At 42.6% G+C, this 17,818-nt stretch overlaps 1 long non-coding RNA gene across 2 annotated transcripts in view; it reads left to right on the forward strand.

Moving 5' to 3' along the window:
- LOC120319469 overlaps positions 1–17,284 on the forward strand; it is a 32,506-nt gene extending 15,222 nt beyond the window's left edge. The window contains exons 1-3 of one of the 2 annotated variants that reach the window (XR_005559768.1): positions 2,675–3,180; positions 4,136–4,218; positions 16,341–17,284. This is a non-coding gene — a long non-coding RNA (uncharacterized LOC120319469). Of the gene's footprint in view, positions 1–2,674; positions 3,181–4,135; positions 4,219–16,340 lie in introns of those variants that run through there. The other variant, XR_005559767.1, reaches the window with a different exon arrangement.
- Positions 17,285–17,818: the final 534 nt, after the last annotated feature.

Consider the following 17,818-nt stretch of genomic DNA (forward strand, 5'->3'; position numbering starts at 1 on the left):
AAAGAAGAAAAGCACTAAAGAAAGAAAGGAAAAAGAAATATCTGCAAAGGTGCTGGATAAAAGAATAAAAAGAAATAGAAAAGAGAAGCTTCTAATTTCCTTTGCAGCAAATTTGGGTACAATTAGAAAAAAAGTATTTAACTGAGCAAAAGTTTAAATAGAGAAAATATTTGCATAAATTAGGGCATTGCAAAATAAATGTCTTTAGTACAGTAATGTCTTATTAATGCTGGGGCAATTTGTGCAAACATAATTTCAAATTTTATTTTTAGAGACATACAAGGATTTAACAGCAGCATAAAATAAGGCATATCTAATATGTTAATTCAAATTGCTGTACATGTACAAATGCTAAGACCCATTGGATTTAATGGGTCTCTGAAACATATTTCAGAATCCTTCTGTATATGGCATAATTTAATAAATAATTCACATTGAATTAACAGATTTCCTATGGATGAATAAAACTTACAACTAGGAAAGTAAGGTTAGAAATCCTGAGATTTAAATAATAGAAGCAATGGCTTGAAGGATATTCAGAAATCCTCTTAAAAATGTGTACACAAGGTTAGCTGTTCTGTTGGAGAAACTAACCCACAATATCAGAAAGCAATAAATATCAAGATATATAATAGCAAAATGTAATTTCCTTTTATTATGTTTACCATCAAACAAACATGCTTTTCTGGTCCCTAGTCCATTTCTCTTTTAAGAGAGCTACATTCTAGGACTGAAGAGCTGAAAGAAAAGAGATCTGATAGAGATCCAATTCTTCCTCCTCCTCCTTCTCCTTCCTTAGCTATATGCATTTGTAGCAAACAGGTTTATCTGGCAGGAACAGCACCCAGCCACCATACCGGTATTTCCGTTAACAATATCAAGAATATGGAACAAAGTAAATGGTCTCTGAACATGAATAGTTCTACCTCAACATGAATGGCAGTCAACTTACATCCAAATGCTTATAATAAACCTCATATGGGCAATCCTTGATTTTTATTTATAGAGAATCTCCCACAGGGGGACAAGACAATTTAGAGGTAACTGATATATAAATACATTGATTAATTAGATTTAAAGCCCAGCTTTCATTCAAATCTCCTCTTTTGTACCTTCGTAACTACAGTTTCTACGTGGTAGGTGGGGTTGGGAGAGAATGACTAGCTCAAAGTCACTCAAGGAGTTTCCAAGATGGGTCTGAACCTCTGTTTCCCTACCCCTAGTCTATCACCTTAACTATGATGCCACCCTGCCTCTCACTGAATGAGTGGGTGCACTTTTAACCCTTCGATTCTTTATATTTTGCTGCCCTCCAGCAAATTCTTTGCACTTTGTTGGGTTTCTAATGTGCAATTGCAATGATGCCGTTTTAGAAGTGCCTTTATCTAAACAATGAAAGAAGGAAATGCTTGCTACTGAACACAACAAGTATCATACTGGTATTCTAGTTAAAGACTGAGTCAGTTGATGTTTCCTGTCAGTAGACATTTGATGCAAAGAAAACCTGGGTTTTCTGTGGTTGATGAAACAAAATGCCCTCAGAATCCTTGATGCTTCATCTTTGGAAGATTTCTATTTGTAATAGGAAAATAGTGGATTATATACTTATGTACACATACACACACATGCACAAAGAGCTGTTGTGAAACCCTGCACTTCCAAGTCATTGGAAATAGCCGACGGGGGTAAGACACTTCAGACAAAGCATCTTTCCAAGCATTACATGAAAGCATATAAGATTTGACAACCTACCTAGGCCATTTGTTACATTCCTGAATTGCTCATCCAATGACAACTTCCCCCTACCTGCACCCATCCCCATCTGTTGGCATTAAGCTAAAGGTAGGCTTGAATTAGAATGGTTTGTTCACCTTTTTTTTTCTTTTTCCAGAGAAGAAAATGTCTTTGAAGAGGAATGTGTGCAGGCAAGAATTTATTTATTTTTCTTTAAATGTTGTATCATTGGAAACAGATAACAAAAAATGGTGCCACATAATGTCTGGCCCTGTGTTTTTCAATCTTGGCATCTTACAGATGTGTGGACTTCAATTCCCAAAATTCCCATGATGGCTGGAGACTTCTGAGAGTTGAAGTCTACATATCTTCAAATTGCCAAGGTTGAAAAACACTGGAGTAGTCACTTATTTCTCTTGGCTTCTGTTCTGAATACCCTAGTGGACAATCACTTAAATATGAGCCAGCAGTGTGCAGTACCAGCCAAAAAAGCCAACACAATCCTAGGCTGCATTAATAGAGGGATAGAATCAAGAACACATGAAATGTTAGTACTGGTTTATAGTGCCTTGGTAAGAGCACACTTAGAATACTGCATCCAGCTTTAGTCACCCCAATATAAAAAAGATGTTGAGAGTCTAGAAAAAGTGCAGAAAAGTACAAGAAAGATGATTAGGGGGCTGGTTCCAGGAATTGGGTTGAGTCTAGAGAAAAGAAGGACCACAGGGGTGACATGATAGCAGTGCTCCAATATGTGAAGGGGGGGGGGGGTCAACCTATTTTCTAAAGCACCAGAAGGCAGGACAAGAAGCAATGGATGGACACAAATCAAGGAGAGAAGCAACCTAGAACTAAGGAGAAATTTCCTAACGGTGAGTACAATCAACCAGTGGAATGGCTTGCCTTCAGAATTAGTGGATGCTCGGTCACTGGAGGCTTTCAAAAAGAGACAGGACAGCCACTTGTCTGGAAGGGTATAGGTCTCCTGCTTGATCAAGGGGTTGGACTAGAAGACCTCCAAGGTCCCTTCCAATTCTGTTATTCTGTATATTGTCTCTCTGGCCCAGTTAGAATAATACTAATCAAAAAAATAAGATTGTGGTGAGGATTTGGGAGTTGTAGAGGATCTGCAAAGAAACTTGGAGTTCATATGATGCAATCCTCTGCTCAGGGCAAGAATATAAATTTGCAAGACCCGTGAACCCTGTAGAGTTTTCCAGAGTATTCGGTATATGCTGGGACTTCCTAATGGAAACTTAAAAGCAGTTTGAAAAGAATTCTGCTGGGCTTTCCCTGATGGATATATTTGTTTCCTTTGTTCCCCCTGTCATCCTTGGCGGTGGACGTTTATGAAATAAAGGAACAGAGGAAGCTGTTCGCTAGAAGCACAAGTTGGGTGATCACAAACAGCAACACCTTCCACTCTTTTTTGCAGTTTCACAAAAGGTGCGAAGAGTTGGGGATGGCTGTCATTGATTTTAGCTGCACGTTTACTGCCAGGAAAGGGGAGCTGTTCTTCCTCCAGTGTCAAAATAACCAGTTGGCTGGGCCTCTTGCACCTTGACTTTGAAATGAGGGAGGCTGTTTGCCCTTCTGCCTGAGGCGCAGACGTCTGGAGCTGGCTCCTAGTCTCCCGCGAGCAACTGCAGGCTCCTTTCAGTTCAAGGGCAGTTTCTGCTCTTGGCTGAGTTCCAGCAAGGCGGCTTCCCTATTGCTTCCACGAATACCCCATACCCCGACAGTCAGGCCGAGGGAAATGGTGCCCAGTGCTGCAGCTCCCCAGCCTCTCCTCCCCCCTCCTCCTCTCCAGGCTCCCTGGGATTAGGGGGCCTGCTTGAAACTGGGGCACAGAGTTGCTTTGCTTTCTTAAGCTCCTTACTCCCTTTCTAATTTGTTGTCAGGGCTGAATACATTCCCAGAGATGGCTGTCAGCAGAATGGCCCAATGCTAGGCAGGGGGGCTCATCCCCTGCTGATTAATCCCTAGCGGGTCTCCTGAATCGCTGCTCTTAATTCAGGCCATGCTAAGCAGAGACCTCCCCCCCCCTCCACACACTACAGGCAGAATTTTTCTCTGTGTATGCATGCAAATGAATTCCTTGCTGACATATTAAAAGGAACAGCCGAAGTTCAGCAGAGCCTCAAAGCGGCAGCTCAGAAAGTCTGACACCTGAGAACGGACTCTTCAAATCAATGAGGAAGGTATGGGAGGGAATTGGGGAGCTGCTGGGGGCTCCCCCTGAAGTCTTTTGGAGACAGGAAGAAGAGAAGGAGGAAGGACCGAAGCTCTATGGGGTGGCTGGCTTAAGGAAAACAGAGCAGGCAACTGAATGTTGTATATTATTCTGTGCTATTTGGGGATCAAAGGTTAAAGTGAAATTTGCTTCTTGCTTTATATGCAGGTTTTTCCCACTTCACACTCACTGGGGAGCTGGAGGGAGACAAGGTAGCCGTTCAAAACGATTTAGTGCCACTTGGAACACAGGTGAGCTGCACAGAGCTTATATTATCCTGCAGCTCTTTTAGACACTCTTTTAGACAGTACAATCATATAAATGGGCATACAAAGGCATTCCTCCAGACTCAGAAATTAAACTTCATTGAGATCAGTAGATTCCATTCCAGATAACTGGATAAAGGATTTCATCCTGTAACAGGTAAGGGTCTTTTTCTCTCTCTTAGAAGCTTTTACCAAATAGCTTCCATTCTTTTAGTGTGCCGGAAAAACTTTAAAAGATTCCTCTAAATAGCCATGATTTGCTGAGTACATTTTAGGCATGCTGAATGGTTGAGGACTTAGAGAGGGATGAATAAGTTGTGTTGCTACAGATCTTGCTCAGCCCACAATGGCCTTGCCAGTGCTGGGAATTGTAGTCCAGCAATTTTTAGAATGGTATTTTTCCAAACTTGGCCAACTGTAAGATGTGTGGATTTCTGGGAGTTGATGTCCACACACTTTCAAGTTGGCAAGTTTGAAAAACACCCGATTTAGAAGGACACAGGTCACCTATTCTTTTAAGAATTTGGTAGAAAACTACACATCCCCCACCCCAGCATTTGGTTGGGAGATGCATTACCATGATATGTATGACAATGTACAGAGTCTGCATGTTAGAACAAAAACAATTTGAAATGACACAAGAAGAACCTTTGAGCTCCAAGGAGATAGGAAATATTGATGGGAAAATTCTAAACTAACCACATTGGGGGGGGGGAGGAATTATCAAATTCATTTTAAAGGCCAAAGATAGAAACTATGGTTGTTATCTTTCTGGGAAATGCAAATAAGAAATAGGGCACTCTGCTTCTCAAGTGTTTCCTTCAAACCCCAGATTCCTTCTTTGATTTTTTATGAACTTCTATCACTTCCCCCAATGTGGGAAGGGGAAAGCAAGAAGTGTGGAAAACTGACATATATTTGACTGGTTCAGGAACATTTGAGACACAAAATGTTACAGCATCCTCAACTGAAAAAAAGAGTGAGAAATGGAGGCGGAAGAAGCAATTAGCTTCTTTGGGGGAGTAATTAGAACTTGGAGGATGTGTATCATAAGGGTTTTTTTTTAACACCTTTTGTTGTTTGTTAACATTTTAATGTTAGGTATCAAATGCTGGGATTTTGAACTGGCCACCGATGCCCACTCTGAACCCAGGGCAGAAGGCTTCAGGTGCATTGTGTGGGAGGGATGAGGGTCCTCTTCGCCATCTCCCACCCCAGCCTGAATGGCGGTTCACAAGATTCCTGCTGGGGGTTGAGGTGGATACACTGCAAAGTTTTCTGGCTGCCACGGCTTATTACATTATCTTGCATATTTGGCCACAGGCTGCAAAAAGTTAGAGAATTAAATTGCAGGGTGCATGCCTGTGCGTGTGTGCGCGCGTGTGTTAATACAGGGTTTTGTTGCTGCAGCCTGGCTATGTCTAGACAGCTGTTCTCCACCTACCCGCCCCCACATGCTATTCCTTCTCATTCATTTTCTGACGGGACTTCAGGTTACAAAGTGAACCCGCAGCTGGCCTGGAAAGACTGAAAGGCCATTGGCATCCCTTTCATCTTTCTTTTGATTTTTCTCTTTGACCTTCTTTTCTTTCCTCTCCCATTCTCTCCTGCCTTCCATCTTCTCTGAAGCAACACATAAAAGGTCCTGGGTACTTTGCCCCTTCTAACAGTGTCTCATTTCCAGGTGTAGGGTTAGTTCTTCCTTTTTTCAAAAGCAAGGTTTTAAACTAAAAAAATGCTGTCCTCAATCTTGTTTTGTTCTGTTCCCCCCCGTTTTTTTAATGGAATCTAGATTATATGTTTTCTTTCTTTTCACAAAAACAATTGCTGAATTGGTCAGGGTGAACAATAGTGGCTTGATTTTAACAACAACAACAACAATAATAATAATAATAATAAAGTTGGAAGGGACCTTGGAGGTCATCTAGTCCAACCCCCTGCTCAGGCAGGAAACCCTATACCATTTTGGACAAATGGCTGTCCAGTCTCTTCTTAAAAACTTCCAGTGTTGGAGCATTCACCACTTCTGGAGGCAGCTTGTTCCACTGGTTAATTGTTCTAACTGTCAGGAAGTTTCTCCTTAGTTCTAGATTGCTTCTCTCCTTGATTAGTTTCCATCCACTGTTTTTTGTCCTGCCTTCAGGCACTTTGGAGAATAACTTGACTCCCTCTTCTTTGTGGCAGCCCCTGAGATATTGGAACACTGCTATCATGTACCCCCTCGTCCTTCTTTTCATTAAACTAGACATACCCAATTCCAGCAACCGTTCCTTATGTTTTAGCCTCCAGTCCCCTAATCATCTTTGTTGCTCTTCTCTGTACTCTTTCTAGAGTTTCAACATCTTTTTTACATCGTGGTGACCAAAACTGGATGCAGTATTCCAAGTGTGGCCTTACCAAGGCATTGTAAAGTGGTATTAACACTTCATGTGATCTTGATTCTATCCCTCTGTTATTGCAGCCTAGCACTGAGATAGTGTGTTGTATGAACTCACCTGTTACTTTTTTAATATATAGCTTAGCATGTTGTACAAATCCAGCTAGTTGCGACCCACCAGGAAAGTTGATTAAGTTGAGTTGCACAGATTTTTTTCCATTTCCCGCTGCTGCTTGATGTCCACCATTCCAGAGGTTTGAAGTGGAGGGTCATCGTGATGCTGGTAGCAGTCAGTTCCCTCTCTCTTATCCACCTGGATCAAAAGAAGCTGATTAGTTGCATGGAGGTAGTGAGACAAACATAACAAAATAGTAAAATGTCAATATGGTAAATAACAACCTATAAACTGAGACACAACCGTAATACCATTCTGATCTGGAGAGACTAAAATGTCTCCCTCAGCCCCTCCTCTTATAAAAGGTTAACAGATTTGGGGTTCCCCTGATATCAAGGGGAGTGCTGTTCCAGAAAAGGGTTCAGTGACTGATCAGGCCTTACCTGGGATCCCTGCAGAGCCATCCCCTTAGGGATGTGACCCAGATGGAGCCTTCTCTTCTGAAGGACAGGCAGAGACTGCTAGAAGAGGGCAGACTCATAGATATCCATGTTGGGAATGAGGACAGGCTGTAAAAATGACGGACAGAACCTTGAGCTGCATCCAGAAACAAAAGGCTTAACTAGTGCAGTGCGTGAAAGAGGGGTTACATGTGGAAATGAGCAGTTGTGGGCTCAAGTGACTGTCCTCTGGATCTGGTGCAGTTTTCTAATATCTTTCAAAGGTAGCCACCTGTAGGTGCTTTACAGTAATGTGAGCACAGGGACCAAGGCATGACTCACAGTGAAACTTATTTATGGGAAGACAAATGCTCTAGAAACCTGTTATCTCTTTAGACAGAAATTTTTAAAATGAACTTTTGAATGTTATTGTGTGTTTTAGAAATATATAGTTGTAGGACTTATTGCTCGTGGTTTTAAGATGGTTCCGTTAAACTCCCCAGAGTTCTCCAAGAGAAAGTGAAAAAGAGCCTCAGAACAGCCCTACTGGATCAGGCCATAGTCCATCTAGTCCAACACTTAGTGTCATGCTGTATTTTTGGGAAGTTACTGGTCTGGACTGCTAGTCAATGCAAGTACTACTTGGCTTACGGCCATAACTGGAACCAGAATTTCTGTTGGTAAGGGAGTCATTGACTGAGTCGAGCCCGATTTTATGACCTTTTTTCCATAAACCAACTCACTGTAGTTATTAAGCGAATCACACAGTTGTTAAACAAATTCAGCTTTCTCCATTGAGTTTGCTTATTGAAAGCCAGCTGGGAAGGTTGCAGATGATGAGCACGTGATCCTGCAATCATCATAAATACATTGCCAAGTGCCTGAATTTTGACCATGTGAACATAGGGGTGCTTTGATGGTTGTAAATGCGAGGACCAGTTGTAATCAATTTTTTTAGTGCAATTGTAACTTTGGAAGGTCATTAAACAAATAGTTGTAAGTTGAGGACTGTAGCCCTCACTTCTCAGCTACCAACATTTAAGGCATTCTGCCTATAAAATGAAAAATAAGTAATTGTACAAATCAAGACTGTTAGTGCAATGTGTAACAAACACCAATCACTGTGTTTTTTATAACAAAATAGGGGTTTGAATTTCTGTCTCCCCATGTCTCTTCCATGGTGGTCGATAGTTTCCCACTGTGAAATGTTTTCAGTGTTGTAACAATTAGAGTGAAATTTAGCTGGTTTCCCCATAAGCACTTCTTTATCTTCAGCATGAATTTTGATCCAGGTTCAGAAAATTTGACTTTTCAAAACTTTTGTTTCTTCCATGTCAATAGAACATTAAAATGTCCCAATAAGGAGTCAGCAGCATCTAAGGGACCTAAACTCTTTTCTGTATAGTTTGATGGGTTATTTTCTGAGTGAGTTTACATATGTTAAGCCAGAGGTACCCAATCTTTTGGGCACCAGGGACTGGTTCCGTGGAGAGAGGTTTTTCTGTGGACCGGAGGATGCGTGGTTTTGTGTGCTGCCTGCATCCCATGGATGGGCCTTTGCTTGTTTATGTGGACCGGTTCCTAGCTCTGGTACTGGTCCACAGACTGGGGATTGGGGACCCCTGTGTTAAGCCATGGTTTATTTATTCAGTAAACCACAATGGCTGGGCTTATGTAATACACTAAGCAAACAGTCAACAAAATGCATTGTAGCATAAGCTATGAGTCCAGTTACGAGCAGATAAGTATCATCTGCTCTGACTCCTAATCTTTTACACCGTGGTGTCAGGGCATGATGTGCATCCTGCTGCAGGTAGAGCCCATGCTTTGCTTCTGAGCCATGGCTGCAGACTTTTCAGGATTTCTTGCATTTGTTTGATCAAGGGCCCTCTGCTCTGCACAGCAAGTATGGCCACTTTGGTTCTAAGGCTCTGCTCCCTGATCTTCAAAACTTGGCTTCCCTATTACAGAACTATGAGAATTGATAGGTCATCTACTGTTCAAAAAAGAGTCATTTGAAAGCTCTATTTATCTGCATCACCCACCTTTTTTTTTTTTTTGCACTAACATTTTAGCCAAGCGTAAAGTGATTCCAACCTAGATTCTAAACTTGCATCACACCTTGTGGCAGTTGATGTTACTTTTTTCATTTTGACTAAAGTAGAGGAGCCAGTGGAGATCCATGAGTCAGGCATCTACCACAAGGCTAATCCCTTGCAGGAGTTGGGGAAGAACCTCCTGTTCTCAAAGACCTTAGAGAATTGTTGCTGCCAACCAGTTTAAACAATGGAGCTTGCAATGTTTCAAATTCATGCAAATTTAGCATATGTCTATTTAAGCAGCAACATTTTTTTCCTGACTAGAGATGCTGCTGCTACTGCTGCATAGTCTAAGGAAGAGACTCATTTGCTTCAAGAAGGCAAAGATAGGAGTCCCTGTTATGTCCTAAAGAAGGGGTGTCAAACTCGCAACGTCACATGACATGTTGCGATGTATTGTGACTTTTTTTCCATTGCCGGCAATGGGATGGGCATGGTTTCACCATCACTCATCCGGCCTGTGGGCTGGCAGTTTGACACCCCTGTTCTAAAGCATGTTTTCTACACAATCTGGGTAGGTAATGTTGAGCTACTTAAACTAACTAGTTAACCTGGTGCAGTATAAGGGAGTTCTTATGATACCTGCAACTGAGATAAGAGGAAGAAATATCTAAGATGTTAGAAGGCAGGACTTTACAGAGCTAGTGTAAAATTAATTTAACCTTAGTATCGGGGTAAATCTTGAAGTTCAAGATCTCGCCAAGACTCTTAAAATTGCAACCATAAGTAGGGTCTCCAAAAATCAGACAGATTGATAAGAAAAGTCTTCTTCAAGTTGAACTTGATTCTAACTACGTGCAGTCTTCTTGGCCCACAATAGATACAGGCCAAAGAAAGAGCAGCGACAGATCTAGCTCAATACCCACTTTCATAGCCAGAGGAAAGCAAAGTACCAGGCATCGCTCCCTTTCGTTCTTGCTTCACTACGTTACTCCTCTGCATGAACTCTGTTGCTGAATATCTGCCTATAATTTTTAAAAGAAGCAAGATCCCTAATTTGGGGAGTGGGGGCAGATCCAGAGGCCAGGATTCTGCAATCTGCTATTAACGCATTCAGTTAGAGAGTTTCCAGTAAATCCGTACATTTTACATGAACTTAAATTTCCTTAGACCGTTTTTTTTTTCCGTTTAAGCCATTGAATGCCGAGGCTGGCAACTGCCATCTGTTGGCCAAACTGCATAATACTGATGGGGGACAATGGCAAAGAGCTGGTTTTCATCACGCTCGGTTGCCTTGTTGTGGTTCAGTTGCTTCTGAATCTTTGTGACATGATGGATAGCATTTTGTCAGATTGCTTTTTGTGTTCTTAAAAGTTCATGTTTGTGATATCAATGGTGTTTGCCAGTCATCTTGTCTTCTGCTGGCTTCTTCTATTGCCTTTATTTTTTTTCAGCTGTCACGTCTTCTCCAAAGACTCTGCTTCCTATATTATGTGTTCAAAATACTTAAGTTTTAGCTTCACTATTAGTTATTCCAGTGAGGTTCTGGTTTTATTACATCTAGGATTGAATGATTGGTTCTGGCGATCCATGGTTCTTTCAACAATTTTCTCTTGCACTGCAATTCCTAGAATATACATTTTTCCTTGTTCACCCCTGTGGGTGATCCAACTATGACTTGTGAATGGGAAGGACATGGCCTTAACACTAGATACTTCTGTTGGCAATGTAATGCCTCTATACTGAATACTTGGTGTACAACTCCATTTGAGTAAAACTTCTGTTTCATAGCTGCAGGATTCTAGACAAATGCTAGATGACAGTCAAGATACTGTTTACAGTACTGAAGGTTAATATTTTGTGGCTGTCTAATGGATTTCTTCAGGCCAGATATGCTGCTTTTTAGCATCAATTTTTATTTCAAATGCAAATAAGTAGTAAAGGCAAATAAAGTGGTACCAAAGTAAAAGATTGAACATAGGATGATTCTGGACAGCTACTTTTAAGAAGAAACTGGACAGCTACTTGTCTAGAACGGTATAGGGTCTCCTGCCTGAGAAGGGAGCTGGACTAAAAGACCTCCAAGATCCCTTCCAACTCTGTTATTCTGTTACAGTTGGTTATGATTTTTTAATTCTTACATAAAGTAGTTATTGAAAAAATATAGTATTTTTTTTAATGTTGAAAAAGCATTTGACAATTGAATACTACCTGGATGTTATCTATTTATTGTAGTCCAGCAGAAATGAGAATTCTTCAAAGGATGGCTGTATGGATGAGTATCCACAGGGAGATGAAGGAGACAATGACAAAATGTTTATCATGTTGCCATGATCTAGCACTGTGATGCAAGCAGACAGGGGTTTTATATAAACTAAATTTGCTTTACTTAAACACTGTTTATCAGTGATTGCATGATCTCTGTAGATGCCATACGCTAAATAAATAAGCCGAGAAAGGTGGGATTTGTCTCAGCAACATCTGTTTGCATGCTTTAGTATTATCTCTCAACTGTACATATTGCACATCTGGGAATCTGGAAAGGAGGGTGATAGGATGAATGAAGTCTGCTGGGGGTTTCGTTCACTCAATACAAAGATAGGAAAGACACCAGAAGGTACCATTTCAGCAAGGCATATAACTGTGATTGGATTTGCTATTGTCAGTGGGATTAAATTAGACTGATTCATGACAAGCAGTTTTGTCATATTCAGTAGATCTCTGCGTTTGGCTACATATCTAGTAAATTTCAGTTGCTTTGAGGTAGGCAGTAGAGAAGAGTTGCTTATTCCAGAACTCTAATTGCCAAGGCTAAGGAATCAGAAGTTGGCCTTAAATAAAGCTTTAGTCTTTCCTGAGAGTCTTAGGATTTCTGGATTTTCAGTTCACAACTCTTAAGACACTAGACTTGTGCCCCATTTGTGTAATCAGCCTTCTAACCCCATGTAGAAATCACAAGCACAAAAGTTCTGTCCCAGTGTTATGCTGCCATTGGATAGGGCACACTGATAGGCAGGACTGACAAACCAGGCAGAAGTGAGTTGAAGTTTGAACCAATTTCAAGGTATTTTACTCCCTTCTAAGAAGTGCCTCCAGGACAGGAGCGCCCATCTCACGGCGTAATCCTCTTTATCCCACACTGCCCATCGTTGTTCAGTTTCCTAAAAGTTTTTTGGAGGTATAAGCGCAGGGCTGCCACTGCCCACTTTCATTTCCCTGTAGCAGGACCGCTCCGACAGCCACGTCGCTCACATCGGCTTCTATAAGAAATGGCTTCGTTGGGTCAGGGCGCTTCAAGACTGGCTCGGCTGCAAACAAGTGCTTGAGCTTCTCAAATGCGGCTTGGCATTCCGTCAACTACTTAAGTGGCTGACTAGGTTTGGGTTTGTCCCCCCCCTTTTGTATTGAATAAGTTCGTAATGGGGAGAGCTATTTTGGCGAATGAAGGGATAGGTTGCCAGTAAAAATTTGCAAACTCTAGGAAGCTTTTTAGTTGCTTCCTGGTGCTCTGACTTTTGGGGGGCCCATCTTGATCCCTTCATGCAAGATGTGGTAGCCAAGATAGTCTATCTTACTTTGGTGGAACTCACATTTAGAAAGTTTGGCGTACAGCTTGGCAGCTTGTAGTTTTTGGAGGACCACTCTCACAAGTTTCACATGCTCCGCTTTGGTCTCCGTGTAGATTAAAATGTCGTCATTTTATAGAGGCTCATGCAGGACTTCATTGATCAATTGCATAAACAGAGCTGGGGCTCCCTGCAATCCAAATGGGAGTACTTTGAATTGGCAACAAACCAGTGGGCAATTGAAAGCAGTTTTCCACTCATCTACTTCTCTGATTCTCACACAATAATATGCCTCCCACAAGTCCAGTTTGGTTAAGGTTTTTCCTTTGGAAAGGTGGGCCAGCATATCTTTCATCAGAGGTAGGGGGTAAATTTTCTCCATGCACACCATATTTAACCCTCTAAAGCCTACGGATAGATGAAGGGTCCCATCTTTCTTTTCTCGGAACAGGACTGGGGCCGCCACCTGTGGCCATGCTGGCTGAATGAAGCCTTAGGCTAGTTTTTTTATCAATGAATAACTAGAGTTCTTCTGGGGGTCATTGAGTATAGTTTCAGCTTTGGCAATTTGGCACTGGGCAGGATTTCTATAGCACAGTCAATAGATGCATGAGAGGGGAATTCATCCAAGCTCTTCTCACTAAACACCTCTTGGAGGTCTCGATACTCTTTGGGGAATCCTTCCCTTGCATGACTGCCCCTAGTTCATGCTTCAGGGTAGTCCCCTTAATAGATTCCTTTCGGGTTTGGGAGGAGTGGTTTATTTGAAACTTTAGCAGTTCTTTTACCTGGTTCACATAAGGCCGTGGTGGCGAACGTGCCACAGGCGGCACACGGAGCTGTCCCTGTGGGCACGCGCGCCATAGCCCCGGAGGGAGGCGGGGCCAGGCTCCTCCCCTCCACCTCTCCATGTGTGCCTGTGCTCTTGCTTTCTCTGTCTCTGCACTCTGAGTCGGAGCAGCTGCAAGAGCTGGGCAGATCCTAGCTGGATGGTGGAGGCAGCTGCCAGTGTGAGTCCAGATAAGCCTGCAGAGCAATTTCGCGCCCCCCCCCAATCTGGGCAGTAGAGGCCTTTTCCAAGCCTCTGGAGGTCAGATCAGGCCTCTGGGCCGCTGCAAAATTGCCCCATGGCCATGGATTTGAGCTCTGGAAGGAAGGCAGGGCAATCCATGTGGGGGGCGGGGGGAAACGGTGGCACACATGCCATAAGTTCACCACCACAGGTATAGATCATCACTCAGCCCATCTTTGAAACAGCTGATGAGGATGTCAATTAAGTCAGCATACCAGGTTGCGGAACTCTTCAGTGTACTCCACCATGGCTCTGCGTCCTTGCCTCTCAGTTTTGAGGCGATCTCTGGTTTTTTGGTCAGTGAGAAGGTCCTTAAACCGACAATGGAGAGCGATCATAAAATGATCAAAGTTCCTCAACTCAGGATCATTCGCATTCTGCTCCTTCCAAAGCCAATGTAACACACTTCACTTTGGCACCTTTGTTAGGGATATCTGGTCCGTACTCCTGCATGTAGGTCAGGTTGTGGACCAGGAAGAACCCCAGTTGCTGGGAGTCCCCATCAAACTTCACACCCAGTGGTGGGGCTTTTCTTCTTCGTGGGTTATAGCTCCAGTGTCCCCTGGTCTGGTGGTTCTGGCACACCCCCTTGTGCCGCTCCCACAGTGCAGCTGCCCTGGCTGGTGTCGCTGAGACTCCCACCATGGTGTCTAGTGGCAAGGCTCTCCTGCCATCCTTCTCCTCTCAGATTTGACAGAGGTCGTCCTGGCTAGGGTCTTGTGCACCTTGAGGCTCTGGAACGCTTCCATCATGGTGCACATGGCTTGCCTCATGAGGAAGTTGGCATTTTCTTCCTCTTCCAGCTCCACTTGCCATTCGTATCATCAGCTGCCTTGGGTGAGAGTCACTCCTTTAGTTCTCCCTTCCCAGTTGTCCTTCTTCCTGATGCCAGTGGACATCCTGGGGTTCGACGAATCTCCCAGGCTGGTGACCTCTTCTGTCATCTGGAGAGTTCCGCCCTGGGGTTAGCCTTGGCAGGAGCTCCCCCCCCCCAGCACTCAGCTTCCTCTTGGTTGCTGCCTTGTGCAGACATTCCTTGCACAGTTCTCATGGTAGAGGTGGGTGCCTCTCCGGGAGGACCACTATTGCAGATTCCACTTAATGTAAGGACCTGCCCCAATTGGCCCTCTCAGGAAAGCACAGCTCTTGACACCATGTGATTAAACAAAAGGACTTTTACTGAAAGACAGTGGTTGCAGTAAGATCAAGCGGAATCTAACATTCCCACACAAAGCATCAAGCTACTCTTCCCACTTTGAAACCCTACCCCCCTGATCAGTCCACCAGCAGCCAATACAATGCGGCAAAGGTGTTTTGAGAATACTGAAGCATAGGACAGATAACAGGTCATCTTCAGGGTGCAATGGCCTTGGAGTCAGGTGGAACCAGCTGGGAGTCCGTTCCATCTCGGAAGACAATCCCCCTCCCCAATTCCAAAGCAGCTACAGCATTACAGCAAAAGTACGCAAGGAATACTGTCCCAAAGCATCCTCCTTCCCCCTTCACCAATGGCCAGGCACCTGAAAAAGGGGACCTGACAAGGAATTAGCTTTCATTTTTTTATATTGGATACACGATGTAATTCTTGTAAACTCTGATTTAAGTATCTAATAGCAGCTCTATAAAGTATTTATTTATTTGGTGGATGGCTCTACGACTTGAAGAAATAAAATGTTGATGTTAGAGGTGGGCTGCATAACTTGCATTATGAAAACTTCTTCAGATTGCTAACTTTACAAGCCATTTGAGAAACAAGGTGCTTCAATATTCTTTGTGAATTTATTTTTTTCCCACTTAAGAAAATGTTGACTACTATGTTGAATTCATGCAATGCACTTTGAATCAGAAGATATCTTATTCAAATCTTTTTCCCCTGCTACTGGTTCATTAAGAGAAGTTAGACAAATCATCACCAGACTCTCATCACCAGACTTCCTCTACCCATGTTGGCATCTGTAGGATTTCATTTAGGCAGACATGCAAAGTTGCAACATATTTAGAAAAGGGATGAGATCTTCTGACACAAAATTACAATGTTGCTTTGACACACATCCCTCCCCCCATTGTCTACACTCCACTCTGTAGTGTGGTGATGGTGGGTGAGGTTTCCACCTCTGTTCAATACAAAAAAAATTAGAGCCAGCATATCCCTAGCAGATGGATGTCCAACAGTGCCTGAAGTTCTTCAGTATTGGAGTGTCCCTCCATTCCGTAGATATTTGGTTCTGTTTATAGAGTTGCTCATAGAAGTGATTTAGCTTTTGTATTCAACAAGCTGGATGGAGTCACTGAAGCAGTAGGTGTGAACTTAAATGGACTCCAGAAGATGGTAGAGGACAGGAAGACCTGGAGGAATGTTGTCCATGGGGTCGCGATGGGTCGGACACGACTTCGCAATTAACAACAACAACAATTCAACAAGCTGCAGTAAATGATATCATTACCATCTTAAATGATCGTTGCTGTGGATTAAATTTGCCTACTGTTTCTCTTTGCAGGTTCTTCTGAGTCTTCCTGACCAGCTGTCTCTTGCATGCAAACCATCCTCTGGGGAGTTGGCATGACAAGCTTGAAGCCAAAGCATCAGTGGAATTGCAAAGGATGTGGAAGCAGCCCGGCTGTTTGCTCTCTCTGCCTGGATGTTTTGCATTCTTCTCCTTGCATCTGGTGGGAAGATCAATGACTAGCCAGCCTTAAAGAATCTGAAAGACTGATTCCTTCTCTCCTAGTCGGAAAATGACAATAGAATCAGCAGAAATAGTACCCTAGATTGGCAGTGCCAGTCAGAATAGTGAAACACACACTTTTCTCTTGGGAATTCATGAGCAAGGAAATCAGTTCCATACTACAACCATTACCACTCGCTCATCCCTCAAAAACCAGACTAGAATTGCCTGCAATCATCTTCACCGAAGGCATGGTGTATTAAATGTTAACTATGAGAATTCCCACCCGAGGGAAGAGAAGCTTTCCTTCCAATGTTTCAAAAGGAAAAAAAACTAGCTGTAATTTTACATACACCCCACAGTGGAGTTAGTAATCAACTTGGTTCCCAGATTGTTCTGATGGAAAAGGTCTACAACTAAATGTTTTACACTACTTTAAAGCTTTAGAAGGCTTTAAATAGTAGGGGAATATTCCTTGTATAATTGGGTAGGGGACTCTTTCTACAAGCAGAATTTATTTTTTAAAATGGCAATTTACTTTTTGTAGTTTGGAGACTTTTGTTAAATTTGTAGCATAGATCCATAGCATGGAAATATGCATCCAATCATAACAAGTTTTCTTTTGTTAGTAGATTAGCTCTCTTAAGTGAAAAGACATTGGCCAGAAATGGGTTAATGCTTTTTCACATCTATCATATCCTGATCAGTGTCATGATAGAAGCTGAAGTGAATCTATAGTGATTATCCCAGGATAATTAAAAATGAGTTTTTCCCCACTAGGTACGTTAGTTTTCAATCCTGTTTCAATTTATATATTTGTGTTCACTGTGGTTATTTCCAACAACATTCAGGCAGGTATTCTAGAAAAACCCACAAATACACTGTATAAGCCACAGTTCTCACCCTGTAGGACCACCATGATTTTAACTTTTTCATAGTGATTTGCCTATCCCTGCCTGCCCCACCACAATTCTCAGGAGTTCTGCATCCTTTAAGAGACTCACATCAAGAAGGAATTCAAGAACCATTTGTTTAGTGACCATTCAAAGTTACAACAGCACTGAAAAATGTGACCTGTTTTCACACTTGCGATTGTTGCTGTATCCTTATGTCACATGATAAAAATTCAGGCGCTTGGCAGCTGGCATATTTTATGGCAGTTGCCCTGTCCTGGGGTCATGTGATCACCCTTTGTAACCTTCCTAGCCAGCTTCTGACAAGCAAAGTCAATGGGGGAAGCCAGATTTATTTAACACCACATGGTTCACTCAACTGCAGCAATTCATTTAACAACAGTAGCAAAATGGTCA

This window comes from Crotalus tigris, unplaced genomic scaffold (assembly GCF_016545835.1).
Source record: "Crotalus tigris isolate CLP2741 ecotype Arizona unplaced genomic scaffold, ASM1654583v1 scf7180000020745.601501, whole genome shotgun sequence".
NCBI lineage: Eukaryota > Metazoa > Chordata > Lepidosauria > Squamata > Viperidae > Crotalus > Crotalus tigris.